We start from the raw sequence: 19,251 nt of genomic DNA, 5'->3' as shown, positions 1-19,251 counted from the left end.
CAATGTCATGAACCTCCGTCCATAGTTCAGCAGGCACTCTGTCTATCAGATCTAGTCCCTTAAATCTATTTCTCACTTCCACTGTATAATCATAAGGGATTTGATTTAGGTCATACCTAAATCACTGCAGATGGTGATTGCAGCCATGAAATTAAAAGACACTCCTTGGAAGGAAAGTTATGACCAACCTAGACAGCATATTAAAAAGCAGAGACATTACTTTGTCAACAAAGGTCCGTCTAGTCAAGGCTATGGTTTTTCCAGTAGTCATATATGGACGTGAGAGTTGGACTATAAAAACTGAGCACAGAAGAATTGATGCTTTTGAACTGTTGTTTTGGAGAAGACTCTTGAGAGTCCCTTGGACTGCAAGGAGATCCAACCAGTCCATCCTAAAGGAGATCAGTCCTGGGTGTTCATTGGAAGGACTGATGCTGAAGCTGAAACTCCAATACTTTGGCCACCTCATGCAAAGAACTGACTCATTTGAAAAGACCCTGATGCTGGGAAAGATTGAAGGCAGGAGGAGAAGGGGACAACAGAGGATGAGATGGTTGGATGGCATCACTGACTCAATGGACATGGGTTTGTGTAAACGCCGGGAGTTGGTGATGGACAGGGAGGCCTGGTATGCTGCGGTTCATGGGGTCACAGAGAGTCAGACACGAATGAGCGACTGAACTGAACTGATACTATAACAACAGTAACAATTGCTTGTGAGGTTATGATTTTTTTTGGTATACTTCTTGGCCACTTAGTTTTATAAGCCATTTGTTTATGTCCTTTGCTGTTTTTGTTACATTTGTCATTTTCTTATCGATTTTTAGGACTTTTAAAATATTATGGACAATTCTTCACCATTTCAAAAAATTTGAATATATTTTCCCTGAAAGTGTTAGTTACTCAGTCATGTCTGGCTCTTTGTGATCCCATGGACTATACAGCCCACCAAGCTCCACTGGCCATGGAACTCTCCAGGCAAGAATACTGGAGTGGGTAGCCATTCCCTTCCTCAGGGGATCTTCCTAACCGAGGGATTAATCTCAGGTCTCCTGCACTGTAGGCAGATTCTCTATCATCGGAGCCACCAGGAAAGCCCTATATTTCCCCAATCTTTTGCTTATCTTTCAAATTTGCTTATGCTCTCTTTTGTGACAGTTTTCCTTTTTTATGTGGCAAATTTCATCAACTCGTTTTTGGCAGTTTCTGTGTTCACTGTAGGGAAGCCCTGGTGGCTCAGCAGTAAAGAATCTGCCTGCAATGCAGGAGACGTGGGTTTGATTCCTGGGTCTGGAAGATCCCCTGGAGGAGGGCATGGCAACCCACTCCAATATTCTTGCCTGGAAAATCCCATGGACAGAGGAGCGTGGCAGGCTACAGTCCAAAGGGTCAAGAGTTGGACACAACTGAGCACACATGCATGTATTCAAAGTGTTATAGGTTTAAGAAAGTCTTCTATTTCTAGATGCCCAATTTAAATCTCTTCTAAAAACAACAATGGCTGTTGGATTTTATAACCTTTTTAATACTTCTTAAAGATGGTCATATGTCTTTCCTCCTTTTTTCTTTTAATGTATTATATTTCAGTGCTACACTTTATGTTGAATCTTTTTTATTCTCTGAGAAAATTTTGTAGATTCTTAATCTATTATTTTTTTAATACACTGATAGGCTGTTTTAGTTACGTGTTTGCATCTATACTAATGTGAGTTTTCTCTCCTTCTATATGTGTGTGTGTGGGGGGGTACCTTGTATGAATTAGATATCTGCCATATACTAAGCTCTTAGAGTTGGGAAGATTTCCATGGACCAAACATTAACATACTACTTTGTTGAAGGCATTCTTAACCTCTTCCTGAAAGCCATGTTGGTTATTATTTAGCTCCGTCACAAGAATCTAGTTTAGAGTATTTCTCAGTCTTGTTTTTGTTGTTTAGTTGCTCAATTGTGTCTGACTCCCTGCAACCCCATGGACTGTAGCCTGCCAGGCTCCTCTGTCCATGGGATTTCCCAGTCAAGAATACTGGAGTGGGTTGCAAACTTCCAAATTAGAGCTTGAAGTATGGTGAATAAAGATTTCTGAGTGAAGGTGAGAGAAGAGAAGAATAGATATAAATACACTGGTAACAAGAAATGATCCTCCAATGTCATAATTTCTTGGACTTCTTAGAGGTATCCAAAACAGAGAAAAAACCAGCAATGAATCATAGTTTTGGGCCATTGGTTGTATGAATTAGGCACCTCACCCACTATAGTAATGCCTAAGAGCAGTTTCTTTAATTGCATATTAATATTTTCAAATGTTCACAATTCTGGATCTGAATCACAAGAGAACATTTACATTATATTCACTAGGAAAAGAACAACACTTAAAAATTTACTTCAAAGTGTTGAAAATTTAACAAAAGGTGTGGTGTTTGCATGTTAATCTACCTAGGTTTTAAAATTTTAAATGTTAATCCTATCTACATTAACAGCTTTCTCTCAGACTAAGCTGCACATCAGAATTTATTTCAGAAAATAGTCTTGCCTAGGTCTTAACCTCTGAGATTTTTATGGGTAGTGGACAAGGGCAGGCCATCAGTGTGTTTTAAAAACTTCCCAGCGGGCTTCCCTGGTGGCTCAGAGGCAAAGAATCCACCTGCCAATGCAGGAGTTAAAGGTTCAATCCCTAACCTGGGAAGATCCCGTATGCCACAGAGCAACTGAGCCCATGCATCACAACTACTGAGCCTGTACCGTAGAGCCTAAGAGCCACAACTACTGAACCCATATGTTGCAACTACTGGAGCCTGTGCGCCCTAGAGTGTGCTACAATACAAGAAGCCACTGAAATGAGAAGCCCGAGCATCACAACTAGACAGAGCAGCCCCGGCTCTCGGCAACTAGAGAAAAGCCAACACGGCAATAAAGACCTAGCTCCGCCCCCAAATAAATAAATAAATATTTAAAAACAAAAAATAAAACTTCCTAGGTGATTCTAACATGGAGTCAAGACTGGAAGAACACTGTCATTTGAACAGACAAAGCAGTGATTTTGCTCTTCCAGGGGATATTGGCAATGTTTGGAGACTCTTTTGATTGTCACAGGTAGAGGGAGAAGGATTCTGTTATTTAGTGGGTGGAGACTAGGGATGCTACTAAACATGCTATTGTGTTGGCCACAAAGTTCATTTGGGTTTTTCCATATGCTGGAATGGAAAACACGATCTTTTTGGTGAGCCCAATACAATGTATAGGACCGTCCACAACAACAAAGAATGACCTGGTCCAAAGTATCAGTAGTGCCCAGGTGAAATACTCTTGGCATAGACCTTGCTCACTCTTACTTTCCATGTACCACCACAATCTTGCTGATTCCACTGACTAATCACTGCTCCAGTCAGACCATGGTGTTTCTATGCCCACTGCCACCATCTTAGTTCAGGTCAGCATCCTCTCACATTTTGATAGCATGAGGGTCTGATCTCCTTCCTTTCAGTCTCGCTGTCCTACATTACACTCTCAGCCTCATGGGCAAAGTGATCACCTTAAGACCATCTTATCATAATCCCTTACTGAAACACTTCAGTGGCTTGGGGCCACCCTCAAGGTGAAACACCAGCCTTGATAAGGGCACACAGAGTTGTACTGTGGTTGCTTCAGCTCACCTTTCAGAACCTCATCTCTCACCAATTTTTTTTTTCCCAAATGCTAAACTCAAGACACAACTAAATAGATCTAAATTCCTTCAAGGTCTTCTTCCACTCCTTAACTCTTTCTGCTACTTGGAAAGCCACTATTTTCTTCAGCCTGGGCAATCCTTTTCTCTCTTTTGGGTCTGGGTTTAGTGGCTACCTCCTATGGACAACTGTGACTGAATTCTCATTCTGGATTGAGTGGCCTTCTTAAGTCTTCCATGTGAGTGTGTGCTAAGTTGCTTCAGTTGTGTCCAACTCTTTGAGATCCCATGTACATAGCCTGCCAGGCTCCCTGTCCATGGGATGCTCCAGGCAAGAATACTGGAGTGGGTTGCCATGCCCAGCTCAATAGAAGGTGGTTATTACTTCTGTCAGAAAAGTGACTGAGCACCCTTACTAGACCCAAAATTACATGAAGGCAGAAATGGTCAACATTTTGAGTCATTGCTGTATCTTTAGAGCCTTATACAACTCCTGGTTCATAGTCAGTTTTCAGTGTTTAAGTGTTAAATGTTTGTGTAATGAAGGAATGAATTATATTTAATATTTGATTTCTTAACATTCTGAAAGAATGAAATATTATTCTCTTCACTTTATATTTTTAAATGACAAGACTCTGCTTTCTTATAGGAGCATGACACTACTCATTTGTAATAAAGCAAAATAGAATTTCTTCCTGAAAACAATTTTAATATCTCCATTTAAAGTAAACATTTTTAAGGTAACAAAACGCCAATAAAACTTTCAAACTAGCAATTACCAAAAAGTGTTAACTGTGAGCCTACTTTGCAATAAGCTCTTCACTATGTTGTATATTTCAAAAGAATATTAGAGTAGTCATTGAACACTTGGCACATACTAGGTGCTCATTAAAGGTTTGCTAAAGACCAGTCAAAATGAATAAACTATGACTTTTAATCAAATAATTTTCATGTGCAAGTTTTGAATCAAAATACTTTTTTGAGAAATACTTCATATGTGAATTATTTTGGGGTTGTTATATTTTATAAACAAAGATAAACATGCTATCAAAAGCACATTTTGTCTCAAGTTATGAGATATTAGAATCTAGTGATACACAGTGGAAACAGATTCAGATTTTAATTGACACAGTTAACTCTGAAACTTTTGACTTCCTGAAGGCTGACCTTGACTACACAGTAATTTGGAAAGCTATTATTATAGACTACAGTTTTTCCCTAAACTTATCTAGTTATAGAGTATATATTTTAACATGCCTTAAAGTATGCTTACACACACATAATTACATGCATAAGATCACAAAAAATTTTTCTATTTAGCTGTTGACATGCAAAATTCTATCTGTATGTATGTATTTTGGTATTTCTATTTTTCTAGAAGTGATTAGTTAGTGCTCCAGTTATAAAGCTTCTATTTTCCCTGTCAATGACAATCTCAAGGCCTATGAGCTGCCTCTCGCTTGACCTTGGTTTAAAAGCACAAAGAACAGCAACCTTGAAACTGGCATCAACAAGATTCATTCTACAGAAATCAGATGCAGCACAATAGGGAAAAACCACACGTTTAATTTTAAGGTTTTACAGCAATTGCTCTCAATATTTCTTTTTCTTAAAGACTTTTAAGTGCAAATGTCCTTCATTTCACAAAGGGAAACACTGTCATTCTGCCACTTAACACTGGCCAAAGGAGTCATTTGGAGACTCCTCTGCATTCTTCCCTTTGACAGACGCATGGCAGCAGCAGCCACTCAGCCCTGGGAGGATAACACAGCGGCTGATGCAACATTTACCTGAAGCTTTCCTTGAGCAGATCCTCACTATTAACACACGCTGAAAAGCATTTCATTAACATTTGAACAAGAAGGTTATGCAGCTGTAATAGAATCATACAGTTCAAACGCACATGCTTTACTTGAAGGGGGTTGTTTTTCATTGTCTTACACCAGTGTTCACTTGAGGGTGAGGTGCCACGGCTGGCCTTCGCCCACAGAATTAAGCGTCTCATTGTTTCTCCCTTCCGAGGTGAGAACACCCATATTAATGACAGAAGCTGTCTGGTGGAGTGGGGTGGAAGGGCAGGTGGATGAAGTTGGATGAGTTGGGAACTTGCTTCTAGTTCTTAACCTGTTTTTTTTCCCCCTACATCATTATTACCTAAATCATCTTTTAAAATTAAATTACACTTTGTTAAATTGTCATTTGTCATTTTAAGATATGCTACCCAAATTTTAAAAATGAAACTAAAAGGTCTTATCAAATACATGAATATATAAACCATTTACCCTCTCATACATTCTGTTTCCCTACGGGCACATGAAATTATTCATATTGAGTTATCCACATCAGGAAGACTTATATTAAAAACATGGATAACATATGTGAAAAGGGTTTAAAGTGATGAATATTAAGTTCAAAAATGATAGTACAGAGAATCTCTTTCTTGCACAAAGATCAGTTCAGCTGCTCAGTCATGTCTGACTCTATATGACCCCATGGACTGTGGCACTCCAGGCTTCTCTGTCCATCACCAACTCCCGGAGCTTGCTCAAACTCATGTCCATCGAATTGGTGATACCATCCAATCATTTCATCCTCTGCTATCCCCTTCTCCTCCTGCCTTCAATCTTTCCCAGCATCAGGGTCTTTTCTAATGAGTCAGCTCTTTGCATCAGGTGGCCAAAGTACTGCAGCTTCAGCTTCAGCATCAGTCCTTCCAGTGAATATTCAGGGCTGATTTCCTTTAGAATTGACTGGTTTGATCTCCTTGCTGTTCAATGGACTCTCAAGAGTCTTCAGTACCACACATTGAAAGCGACAATACTTTGGCACTCAGCCTTCCTTCTGGTCCAACTCTCACATCTGTACATGACTACAAGGAAAAACCATAGCTGTGAATATGGGATACCTTTCCATTTGTTTGCATCTTCTTCTTTCATCAATGTCTTGTAGTCTTCAGTGTAGAGATCCTTCACCTCTTTGGTTAAATTTATTCCTAAGTATTTTGTTGTTTTCAATGCTGCAGTAAATGGGACTGTTTTCTTTACTTCTTTTTCAGATAAAACAATGTCTTTTGCCATCAGTGTGTGATTCAATCCACCAGGCACACAAATCTCACACCATGATGCACACAGAGATTCTTAGAGCCATTGCCACTGTATGGAATAAGGAAGCTTCAAATAGATGTTACAGCAGTTTTGATTAGGCCTGTGGGGGAAATATGTCATTAAGTAATAATGATTGCTAATACGAGGTGCTTGGAAGTCTTCTCAGCACTATATATATGTCATTTCATTTAACTGCCACAGCAATCCTGTAAGATAGGTTCTATTATTATTCCCATTTAACAGGTGAAGAAACTGGGGCAAAATAAGATTAAGAAACTTGCCCAAGGTCACACAGCTAGTAGTGGTTAAGCCAGTTCAAACCCAGTCTGATGCCATCCTCTATGTGCTTAATCTCTATTTCCTACTGCCTTCACAGTAACATGAACCCAAAGACAGCTATTTAATCAACATAAGGAAGGACCGTACTCAAAACATGGCTAATAGAAATATGTGCTCTTAATATTAAGTGCACATACTCTATACTTATATTAAGTGCTCTTAACATTTAAGTTGCTTAATAGCCATTGGAAAGGGGAAAAAAGGCAAGTTTTATCCTATACTGCCTCTCAGAAGCCTGAAGGAGTGCAATGTAGACCTAAAAATGACTGATTAAATTCCTATCATCCGGACTTCCTGGTGGCACAGAGGATAAGAATCCACCTGCCAATTCAGGGGTCATGGGCTTGATCCCTGGTCTAGGAAGATCCCACATGCTGTGGAGTAACTAAGCCCGTGTGCCACAACTACTGAGCCTGTGCTCTAGAGCCCAGGAGCCACAACTACTGAAGCCCATGTGTGCCTAGAGCCCGTGCTCCAGAACAAGAGAAGCCACTGCAATGAGAAGCCTGCACACCACAACTAGAGAGTAACCCCTGCTCTCTGCAACTAGAGAAAGTCCGTGCAGCAGTGAAGACCCAGCACAGCCAAAAATAAACACAGCAGTGCTTGTGTGTCAAAAAAATGATGCTTTGTTTAAAAAAAATTCCTATCATCCTGTAAGTGAAGAGCCCATTCTATTACTAGTGAAATGGCTAACACCAAGAGCAGTGGCTAAGAAAGCATGAATGCTTACACAATTCAGTGAAAAATTGCTCTGAAGTATGTAGAAGGAAGAAACTAAGATTAATTGGAAGCCACACATTCTGACAGAATCTCAAATGATCTCATTTCCAAGACCTGAAATATTCTTCTATGGATGATTAAACAGAACTTGCACTTTCATCTTTAAGGCATGATTATTACCTTTTATTTGATTAGTATATCAAGGACATGATGCTTTTCATGTTGCTATGGAGCTGGGGTAGAAAACTTGTAGACATATCTCCAGATTATCCAGTTCAATTCTTGACATATTTTTTTTTTCTCTTTCACTAATGCTCTTATGAGTAAACGTTCTCCAATGTGAGTTCTTCACTCACTTACTATTAATAAAACATCAAAGGAAACTATTAGCAAGGTGAAAAGACAGCCTTCAGAATGGGAGAAGATAATAGCAAATGAAGCAACTGACAAACAACTAATCTCAAAAATATACAAGCAACTCCTACAGCTCAACTCCACAAAAATAAATGACCCAATCAAAAAATGGGCCAAAGAACTAAATAGACATTTCTCCAAAGAAGACATACAGATGGCTAACAAACACATGAAAAGATGCTCAACATCACTCATTATCAGAGAAATGCAAATCAAAACCACTATGAGGTACCATTTCACGCCAGTCAGAATGGCTGCGATCCAAAAGTCTACAAGCAATAAATGCTGGAGAGGGTGTGGAGAAAAGGGAACCCTCTTGCACTGTTGGTGGGAATGTAAACTAGTATAGCCACTATGGAGAACAGTGTGGAGATTCCTTAAAAAACTGGAAATAGAACTGCCTTATGATCCAGCAATCCCACTGCTGGGCATACACAATGAGGAAACCAGAAGGGAAAGAGACACGTGTACCCCAATGTTCATCGCAGCACTGTTTATAATAGCCAGGACATGGAAGCAACCTAGATGTCCATCAGCAGATGAATGGATAAGAAAGCTGTGGCACATATACACAATGGAGTATTACTCAGCCATTAGAAAGAATACATTTGAATCAGTTCTAATGAGGTGGATGAAACTGGAGCCTATTATACAGAGTGAAGTAAGCCAGAAAGAAAAACACCAATACAGTATACTAACGCATATATATGGAATTTAGAAAGATGGTAACAATAACCCTGTGTAAGAGACAGCAAAAGAGACACTGATGTATAGAACAGTCTTATGGACTCTGTGGGAGAGGGAGAGGGTGGGAAGATTTGGGAGAATGGCATTGAAACATGTACAATATCATGTATGAAATGAGTCGCCAGTCCAGGTTCGATGCACGATACTGGATGCTTGGGGCTGGTGCACTGGGACGACCCAGAGGGATGGAATGGGGAGGGAGGAGGGAGGAGGGTTCAGGATGGGGGACACATGTATACCTGTGTTTTCACAGGTATTCATTTTGATATTTGGCAAAACTAATACAATTATGTAAAGTTTAAAATAAAATAAAATTAAAAAAACAAACAAACCAAAACAACAACAACAACAACAACAAAAAAAACATCATGCTATTCTTCCCCCTCTCTGGGAAATTTGGCATGCTATTGTAGGAGAGTGCTGTCACTGTAGGAATAAACTTAAATGCCTTCTTATTTTTCTAAGAAAATATATCACTCATGGGCAGTATTTTTTGTTGGTGTATACACTATGCCCTTTAATGCTCTCTCATGTATCCCAAGGGTGCAATCTTGGAAACTGTATTTCTCACACTCTTGTGAACAGGGCTTCAATTAGACTTCATCAGAGAGAAACAACTGCATGATATTTGGACACTGAAAGAGAAGAGGAAGCAGTTCACAGCCATCTGGCTGTCCCGGATCATCCTAGCTGATGAGATGAGAATGCTGAGGGCCCCAGATCAACTGTTCATTGTCTCAGCCCACAAATAACCATTTCCACTCACAGCCCATTGTCCAGCTCTAGTTGGTTGTGACTCTGTCCAGTTAGAAAGTGGCCAGGAAATAGAAGTGAAAACATGTGGTAAGAATTCCATATCAGTGCCACAGGGGTGGTATTTTATATATTGGAAAGATTTACATTCGGTTCCATCTGGATCACCATTGGGCCCCCAAAGAAGTAGAAGGGTGTGGGCTGGAATGCATGTGAGCTCTTGAATTGAACCAGTCAGGTAAGAACAGTGAGTGAAAGGAATGAAGACTTCACGTGTAAGAAACAACAGGAAGCAGGACACCATGGCACGGGGAGCACACGAGCCAGGATGGTGTCTCAGTGCTCCAGGGAGGTGCAAGAAGTCAACGAGAGTTGACTGGGAAGAAGCCAAAATGGGAGGAATGATTCTTGTGAATAAATCTTAGCTGATGATCTGGACCAAGGGGAATATCTGTCAGTGTTCCTGATTTATGTGAGGTTGTTAAAGAAGATATGTTTTTAAATGGCCATGATGAATTGAAACAATGATCCTTAAAGAATACATTTTTTTTCCAAAAGGAGAGGCCTATTTTTAACATTATAGAAGCTGATGATCGTTTTAGTAAACATTTGAGCAACATATAAGCATATGCGGTAGAAAGTGACAATTGCCCACATAATCCTAAGCCCAAGTAGAGCTATTAATAATGGATGTTATCTACTGTATATATAAATAAAGACATGGATATATCGATATTTATCTAAATATAGACCATATATGCTGCTCTATCAGAGAAGGCGATGACACCCCACTCCAGTACTCTTGGGAGCCTGGTGGGCTGCCGTCTATGGGGTCGCACAGAGTCGGACACGACTGAAGTGACTTAGCAGCAGCAGCATGCTGTTCTATGCTGCTGTGCTGTGCTCAGTCATGTCCAACTCTTTGCGACGTTATGGACTGTAGCCCAGCAGGCTTCTGTGTCCATGGGATTTTCCAGGCAAGAATATTGTAGTGGGTTGTCATTTCCTACTCCAGGGGATATTCCTGACCCAGGGATCGAACCCGAGTCTCTTGCATCTCCTGCATTGGCAGGCAGGTTCTTTACCACTGCACCACGTGGGAAGCCCCCATGCTGTTTTATAATCTATTTTAAAATATTACCTCTTTCCTTGCCATCATATATGGCTCCACCTAATGCTTTTCAAAGATGACAGTATATTATACTCTGTGATGGTTTACTTGCTAAGTCATGTCTGACTCTTTGCGACCCCATGGACTGTAGCCTGCCAGGCTCCTCTGTCCATGGGACTTTCCAGGCAAGAATATTGGAGTGGTTTGCCATTTCCTTCTCCAGGGGATCTTCCCAATCCAAGGATTGAACTCAGGTCTTCTGCACTGCAAGCAGATTCTTTACTGATTGAGCTACCAGGGAAGATTCCTATTATACCCTAAGGATTACCAAAATCAATTCAGCCAATCTCCTGAAAACAGACAGGTGTCTTGTTTTGTCCTCTTGCTACTAAAGAAATGCTTTAGTAGCAATTGAGCAAAACATTTCCGAATGTACACCTTTGTGTACATATGAAAGTTTATCTGTAGGATAAATTTTTAGAACTAGAATTGTGGGGTCAAAGAGTACATGCATATACATTTTTATGTATATTAACTATTGCTTTTCAGAAATAGTGCACTCATTTCTATTTCTACCACTAGTATATAAAAGTGAATTACATTTTTTCAGAATATATTCTACAAGGTTCTCAGATAAGAACCCATGCAGTCAACAAAATCAAGGGACTTCCCTGGTGGTTCAGTGGCTAAGACCCCACACTCCTAATGCAGGGGACCTGGGTTCGATCCCTGGTCAGGGAACTAGATCCCACATGCTGCAACTAAAGATCTTGCATACTGCAATAAACAATGAATATCCTGCGTGCTGCAACTAAGACTCAGTACAGCCAAATAAATAATTTTAAAACATCAAATCTTGTAGAAGTTTTGAGCAATTAATAGAGAATACAAGTGGGAACTCAGCAACATTTATGATACATCACACTGACATTTTCCACAGCCCACATATACAGGTGGGCTATGATTGACACAGAAAATTCCAAGAGCCTGAGGGGTTGGTAAGGATAGGTTTGAATCTGCGCTTTGCTGCAGTTCTTTCATCCTCAGATGAAGAACGTACCACCTTCAGAATTTCCATTTAGATCACTGGAGATAGGGACTGGAGTCCTGAGCTTTAGGAGTGCATTAGTAGCTTTTATTTGCTAAATGAGTATGATATTGTAACATTACCACCTTCACCTTATGAATAAGGACAACAATTGTTGAGTCAATTAAAAACATGGCAGGGAATTCCCTGGTGCCTTGGTGGTAAAGAATATGCCTGCCCATATGGGAGACATGAGTTCAATCCCTGGTCTGTGAAGATCTCACATGCTATGGAGTAACTAAGCCCATGCACCACAACTGAAGCCCATGTGCCTAGAGCCTGTGCTCTACAACATGAGAAACCATCGAAATGAGAAGCCCGCACACCACAACTAGAGAGTAGCCCCTGCTCACTGCAACTAGAGAACAGCCTGTGCAGCAATGAAGACCCAGCACAGCCAAAAATAAGTAAAATTATATATATTTATATAAAATATATATATTAATTTATATATAATATATAATATAGACCCAGCACAGCCAAAAATAAGTAAAATTTTATATATTTATATAAAAATTTATATATATTATATATAATTTATATATAATTATATATTAATATATAGTTTGTATATATTATATAATTTATATTTTATATCTATAATTATATATAATTTTATATTATATATAATTATATATATATATATATAAATAAAACATGACAACCTTGAGACAGTATGCCTGTTTCAGAGACAACACATCACAAACTTAGCTCAAGTTTCTTAAAGTCTAGTGTTAGAACAAAAATCCAACCTAAAGACTTCTAATGATATATCCCGTGCTCTTTCTGGGCTGTCCAAACCTGCTTTTGAACTTATTATAAATTTTGGTTAGACCCTAAATACATTCTGTTGGAATCCTTTGTCTTAAGCATGAAAGTCATGTACTTATTAACTTGGGTTTTAAAAATTATACTTTACTTCTATACTTCTACTGCATTTCTTAGAGGGGAAGGTACAAAGGTCCCTAAGAGAGAAAACTCTGTGCTAGGCTGTAAGCAACTTAAAGCAACAGACTGCAGTTTAGTTATCATTGAATCCCTAGTCTAAAACAATGCCAGGAACTGTATAGGACATCTATGAATACTGGTTAAGTGAATGCAGTTATTAGGCAGGTTAATTAACCTCCATGGCCATGATTGCTACACAGCAGATAACTGACTACATATGTCCAGAGACATATGTGCATGACAATTCTGCTGTGATCTTAGTCACTATGTTATAATGTTTTTAGTGTACTTACTAAAATCTTGTGCATTTTCATCTTTCTTCTATTGACCCAGAATTTCCAATTGTAGGAATTATTGAACAGAAACATACTTAAGTACATGTATGAGAATGCTTATTACTCTCCAAGTAAAAATGCCCCAAATGTCATCAATATGGTAGATTACAATGGAATAATGCATAGCAATGCAAATGAACAGCTATATACAGTAGCATGGATACTTAGTCATTTTGAGAAAGTTCAGTTCAGTCTCTCAGCTGTGTCTGACTCTTTGCAACCCCATGGACTGCAGCACGCCAGGCTTCCTTGTCCATCACCAACTCCCAGAGTTTATTCAAACTCATTTCCATTGCATGGTGATGCCATCCAACCATCTCATCCTCTGTCATCCCCTTCTCCTCCCACCTTCAATCTTTCCCAGCAACAGGGTTTTTTCCAGTGCGTCAGTTTTTGCATCAGGTGGCCAAAGGATTGGCATTTCAGCTTCAGCAGCAATCCTTCCAATGAATATTCAGCAGTGATTTCCTTTAGGATTGACTGGTTTGATCTTGCAGTCCAAGGGACTCTCACGAGTCTTCTTCAACACCACAGTTCAAAAGCATCAATTCTTTGGTGCTCAGCTTTCTTTATAGTCCAACTCTCACATCCATATATGACCACTGGAAAAAGCACAGCCTTGACTAGATGGACCTTTGTTGGTAAAGTAATGTCTGTGCTTTTCAACACTGTCCAGACTGGTCATAGCCTTTCTTCCAAGGAGCAAGTGTCTTTTAATTTCATGGCTGCAGTCACCATATGCAGTGATTCTGGAGCCCCCCAAAATAAAGTCTGCTCCTATTTCCATTGTTTCCCCATCTATTTGCCATGAAGTGATGGGACCGGTTGCCATAATCTTAGTTTTCTGAATGTTGAGTTTTAAGCCAACATTTTCACTCTCCTCTTGTGACACTTTCATCAAGAGGCTCTTTAGTTCTTCACTTTCTGCCATAAGGGTAGTGTCACCTGCGTATCTGAAGTTATTGATATTTCTCCTGGCAATCTTGATTCCAGCTTGTGCTTCATCCAGCCTGGCACTTCACATGATGTACTCTGCATATGAGTTAAATAAGCTGGGTGAAAATATACAGCCTTGGCTGGTCCTTTCCTGATTTGGAACCAGTCTGTTGTTCCATGTCCAATTCTAACTGTTTCTTCTTGACCTGCATACAGATTTCTTAGGAGGTCAGGTGGTCTGGTATTCCCATCTCTTTCAGAATTGTCCACAGTTTGTTGTGATCCACACAGTCAAAGGCTTTGGCATAATTAATAAAGCAGAAGTAGATGTTTTTCTGGAACTCTCTTGCTTTTTTGATGATCCAATGAATGTTGGCAATTTGATCTCTGGTTCCTCTGCCTTTTCTAAAACCAGCTTGAACATCTGGAAGTTCACAGTTCACGTACTAGTGAAGCCTACCTTGGAGAATTTTGAGCATTACTGTGCTAGCATGTGAGCTGAGTGCAATTGTGCAGTAGTTTGAACATTCTTTGGCATTGCCCTTCTTTAGGATTGGAATGAAAACTGACCTTTTCCAGTCCTGTGGCCACTGCTGAGTTTTCCAAATTTGCTGGCATACTGAGTGCAGCACTTTCACAGCATCATCTTTCAGGATGTGAAATAGCTCCACTGCAATTCCATCCCCTCCATTAGCTTTGTTCACAGTCATGCTTCCTAAGGCCCACTTGACTTCGCATTCCAGGATGTCTGGGCTCTAGGTGAGTGATCACACCATCGTGGTTATCTGGGTCATGAAGATCTTTTCTGTATAGTTGTTCTGTGTATTCTTGCCACCTCTTCTTAATATCTTCTGCTTCTGTTAGGTCTATACCATTTCTGTCCTTTATTGAGCCCATCTTTGCATGAAATATTCCCTTGGTATCGCTCCTTTTCTTGGAGAGATCTCTAGTCTTTCCCATTCTCTTTCTTCCCTCTGTTTCTTTGCATTGATCACTGAAGAAGGCTTTCTTATCTTTCCTTGCTATTCTTTGGAACTCTGCATTCAGATGAGTATATCGTTCCTTTTCTCCTTTGCCTTTACCTTCTCTTCTTTTCTCAGCTATTTGTAAGCCCTCCTCAGACAAGCATTTTGCCTTTTTGCATTTCTTTTTCTTGGGGATGGTCTTGATCACTGCCTCCTGTACAATGTCATGAACCTCTGTTCATAGTTCTTCAGGCACTCTGTCTATCAGATATAATCCCTTGAATCTATGAATCTATTTGTCACTTCCACTGTATAATCATAAGGGATTTGATTTAGGTTATACCTGAATCGTCTAAGTGGTTTTCCCTAATTTCTTCAATTTAAGTCTGAATTTGGCAATAAGGAGTTTATGATCAGAGCCACAGTCAGCTCCTGGTCTTGTTTTTGGTGACTGTATAGAGCTTCTCCATCTTTGGCTGCAAAGAATATAATCAATCTGATTTTGGTATTGACCATCTGGTGATGTCCATGTGTAGAGTCTTCTCTTGTGTTGTTGGAAGAGGGTGTTTGTTATGACCAGTACGTTCTCTTGGCAAAACTCTGTTAGCCTTTGACCTGCTTCGTTTTGTACTCCAAGGCCAAATTTGCCTGTTACTCCATGTAGCTCTTAATTTCTTACTTTTGCATTCCAGTCCTCCATGAAAAGGACATCTTTTGGGGGTGTTAGTTCTAGAAAGTCTTGTAGGTCTTCATAGAATCATTCAACTTCAGCTTCTTCAGCATTAGTGGTCGGGCATAGCCTTGGATTACTGTGATTATGAATGCTTTGCCTTGGAAACGAACAGAGGTCATTCTGTCGTTTTTGAGATTGCATGCAAGTACTGCAATTTTGGACTCTTTTGTTGACTATGATGGCTACTCCATCTCTTCTAAGGGATTCTTGCCCACAGTAATAGATATAATGGTCATCTGAGTTAAATTCACCCATTCCAGTCCATTTTGGTTCACTGATTCCTAAAATGTCAATGTTCACTCTTGCCATCTCCTATTTGACCACTTTCAATTTGCCTTCATTCATGGACCTAAAACAACACAAATGATTAAGTACTGAAAGTGTGCATATATGTATAAAGTTTAAATGGTAAAACCAAGCTACTGTGTTAGAAAACAGGATACTGGTTACTTTGGGGAAAAAGCTTAGGCTTAGGCTAAGTACTGTAAGGCTGCATGGAGGGGGCTTCTGATATGCTGGTAATGATTTATTTCTTGATTTGGGTGGTAGTTAACATGGGTGTGTTTTATGTCTATATATCAATTGTATAATAACTATGATTTGTGGCTTTTCTCTGCATATGTGTTATTGCTCCATCAAAACTTATTTAAATGGTTGATTTATGTTAAGGTTTGACAGAAAACAACAAAATTATGTAAAGCAATTATCCTTCAATTAAAAAATAATTTTTTAATAAAATTAAATAAATTTGTACACAAGTACAAAGGCATAGCAAATATCTGGAATGATAGACATCTGAGAAGCCTTTAATTGGATTGAAAAAGAAGAAATAGGGACTACCCTGGTGGTCCAGTGGTTAAGACTCTGTACTTTGACTGCAGGGGGCATGGGTTTGATCTCTGGTTGGGATCCTGCATGCCAAGGAGTATGGCAAAAAAAAAAGTGCCATTCATAAATGATGTCATTATGTATACACAGAAAATCCAGAATTACCATCAAATAAGTTAGTAGAATTTAACAAGATTTTTGGATATGAAAATAGCATTGAAAAAATCAACTGTAAATGACTAACATCAAAAAGTCTACAAATAATAAATGCTGGAGGGGATGTGTAGAAAAGGGAACACTCCTGCACTATTGGTGGGAATGCAAATTTGTGCAGCCACTATGGATAATAGTATGGAGGATCCTTAAAAAATCAAAAGTAGAGCTACCGCATGATCCAGCAATCATACTCCTGGGAATATGTCTAGAAAAGACAAAAACTCCAATTCAAAAAGATACATGAACCCCCCAGTGTTTATAGCAGCGCTATTTATAATAGCCAAGACATGGAAGAAACCTATATGTCCACTGACAAATGCATGGTTAAAGAATATTGTGTGTATAACACACACACACACACACACACACACACACACACACAATAGAGTATTACTCAATCACAAAAAGGAACGAAATAATTCCACTTTGAGCAACATGCATGGACCTAGTGATGATCATATTAGGTCAAGTAAGTCAGAGAAAGCAAATATCATATAATATCCCTCATATGTGGAATCTAAAAAAATGATACAAATGAACTTATGTACAACACAGAAACAGACACAGAGACATAGAAAACAAACTCATAGTTACCAAAGGGGAAGGCGGGAAGAGACATATTAGGACTTTGGGATTAACAGATACACACTACTATGTGTAAAGTAGGTAATCAACAAGGAAGGAACTACTGTATAGCACAGGGAACTATATTTAATATCTTATAACAGCCTATCATGGAAAAGAATATGAATAATAATATATATGTGTGTGTGTGTATATATATATATCACTGAATCATTTTGATGTACACCTGAAACACAACATTGTAAATCAACTATGTATTTCAATTTAAAAAATCAACTGTATTTCTTACATAACCAGAAGATTATTTGTAGTAGCAACTAAAATAAAAAGAAAAAGAGGGACTTACCTGTTGGCCCCAGTGGCTAAGACTCTGTGCTCCCAATGCAGGGGATTTGGGTTCAATCCCTGGTCAGGGAACTAGATCCCATATGCTTCAACTAAGAGTTGGCATGCCACAATGAAGACTCAGCACAGCCAAATAGATAGATTAAAATAAATATTAAAAAGATAACTTATAATTAAAGATTATGTAGCGCATAAGAATAAATCTAAAACTCCATTTCCCAATTTTAAGGAAAAAAAACAAAGATGATCCAAACAAAATGATAAATATATATCATTCATGAACTGACTCAATATTATGTATATGTAAATATATATAAAGAAATTTTGAAAAGAATATAAATATATAAAATTATCCCAAATTGATTGACAGTTTCAATAAAATGCCAGTGAAATAGTCAACAAATTTTCTGTGTAATGTTACAAGCTGATTCTCAAATCTATATAGGAACACAAAGAGCTGAAAATAGACAAAATTATCTTGATGGTTATTAGCAAGAGGAAAAGGCTTGCACTACTGGATATCAAAACATTATAGACATACAATAATTATTATCTTGCTAATCAGATAGATAAGTAGGAAAATGAAACAGATTAGAAAATCCAGGCATAGACTCAACAAAAATGGACACTTGATTCATGACAAACAAGGCAAGGTAGTGGAGAAATAGTAGTCTTTTCAACAAGTAAATGGGACAACTTGGTAATCATGTGACAAAAAAAGGAAATGGGAATCTCTTACTTCAAACCATACATAAAAATAATTTCCAGGTGTATCATAGGTTAAATGTAAAAAACAAAATAAAAAAAATTAGATATTAATATAGAAAAATATCTTCATGACTTTAGAGAAAGGCATATACAGTAAAACATAACACTAAAAGCACTAACCATAAGGAAACTATTGAAAAAAAATTTTATCAAAAATTATTGCACACATGGAAGAAGAAGAACACAGTGGGAGAGGGGATCTGTAACACATACAACCAATGAACAATTCATATTGAGAACATATAACAAACTCCTACAAATAAATAAGAAAACTACAAATAACTCAATCATAAAATAGTCAAAAGTCGTGATTAGGCACTGAACAAAGAAGAAATCGAATGATATAAGCATGGGAAAAATTGTTTAATTTTACTTATAATCAGGGAAAAGCAAATTTAGACTGCAATAGGACACCAGAATATAGCCATGAGGTTGAGGGGAAAATCAACAATGACAATACCAAGTGTTGGCGAGGATGTAGAGCAGTTCTAATTCTCATATACTGCTGGTGAGAGTGTGGCCTCTTGTGGTTGTGTAATTTTGATTGCTTAGCCAAATCCCCAAACCATCAAGAGAGAGCATGACAAAAACTGATAGTCAAGTTTTGAGCATGGGGGGAGTGGTGGGGGTGGTGGGTGATGGTATTTTGATAG

The 19,251-nt window shown here is 38.6% G+C and overlaps 1 long non-coding RNA gene across 1 annotated transcript in view; it reads right to left on the bottom strand.

Annotated features, from left to right (window-relative positions):
- Nucleotides 1–6,595: 6,595 nt before the first annotated feature.
- LOC112582299 overlaps nt 6,596–19,251 on the bottom strand; it is a 114,220-nt gene continuing 101,564 nt past the window's right edge. The window contains exon 4 of the long non-coding RNA XR_003106821.3: nt 6,596–6,865. This is a non-coding gene — a long non-coding RNA (uncharacterized LOC112582299). The remainder of the gene's footprint in view (nt 6,866–19,251) is intronic.

This window comes from Bubalus bubalis, chromosome X, assembly GCF_019923935.1.
Source record: "Bubalus bubalis isolate 160015118507 breed Murrah chromosome X, NDDB_SH_1, whole genome shotgun sequence".
Lineage (NCBI taxonomy): Eukaryota > Metazoa > Chordata > Mammalia > Artiodactyla > Bovidae > Bubalus > Bubalus bubalis.
This window is presented reverse-complemented; position numbering and strand designations above follow the sequence as displayed.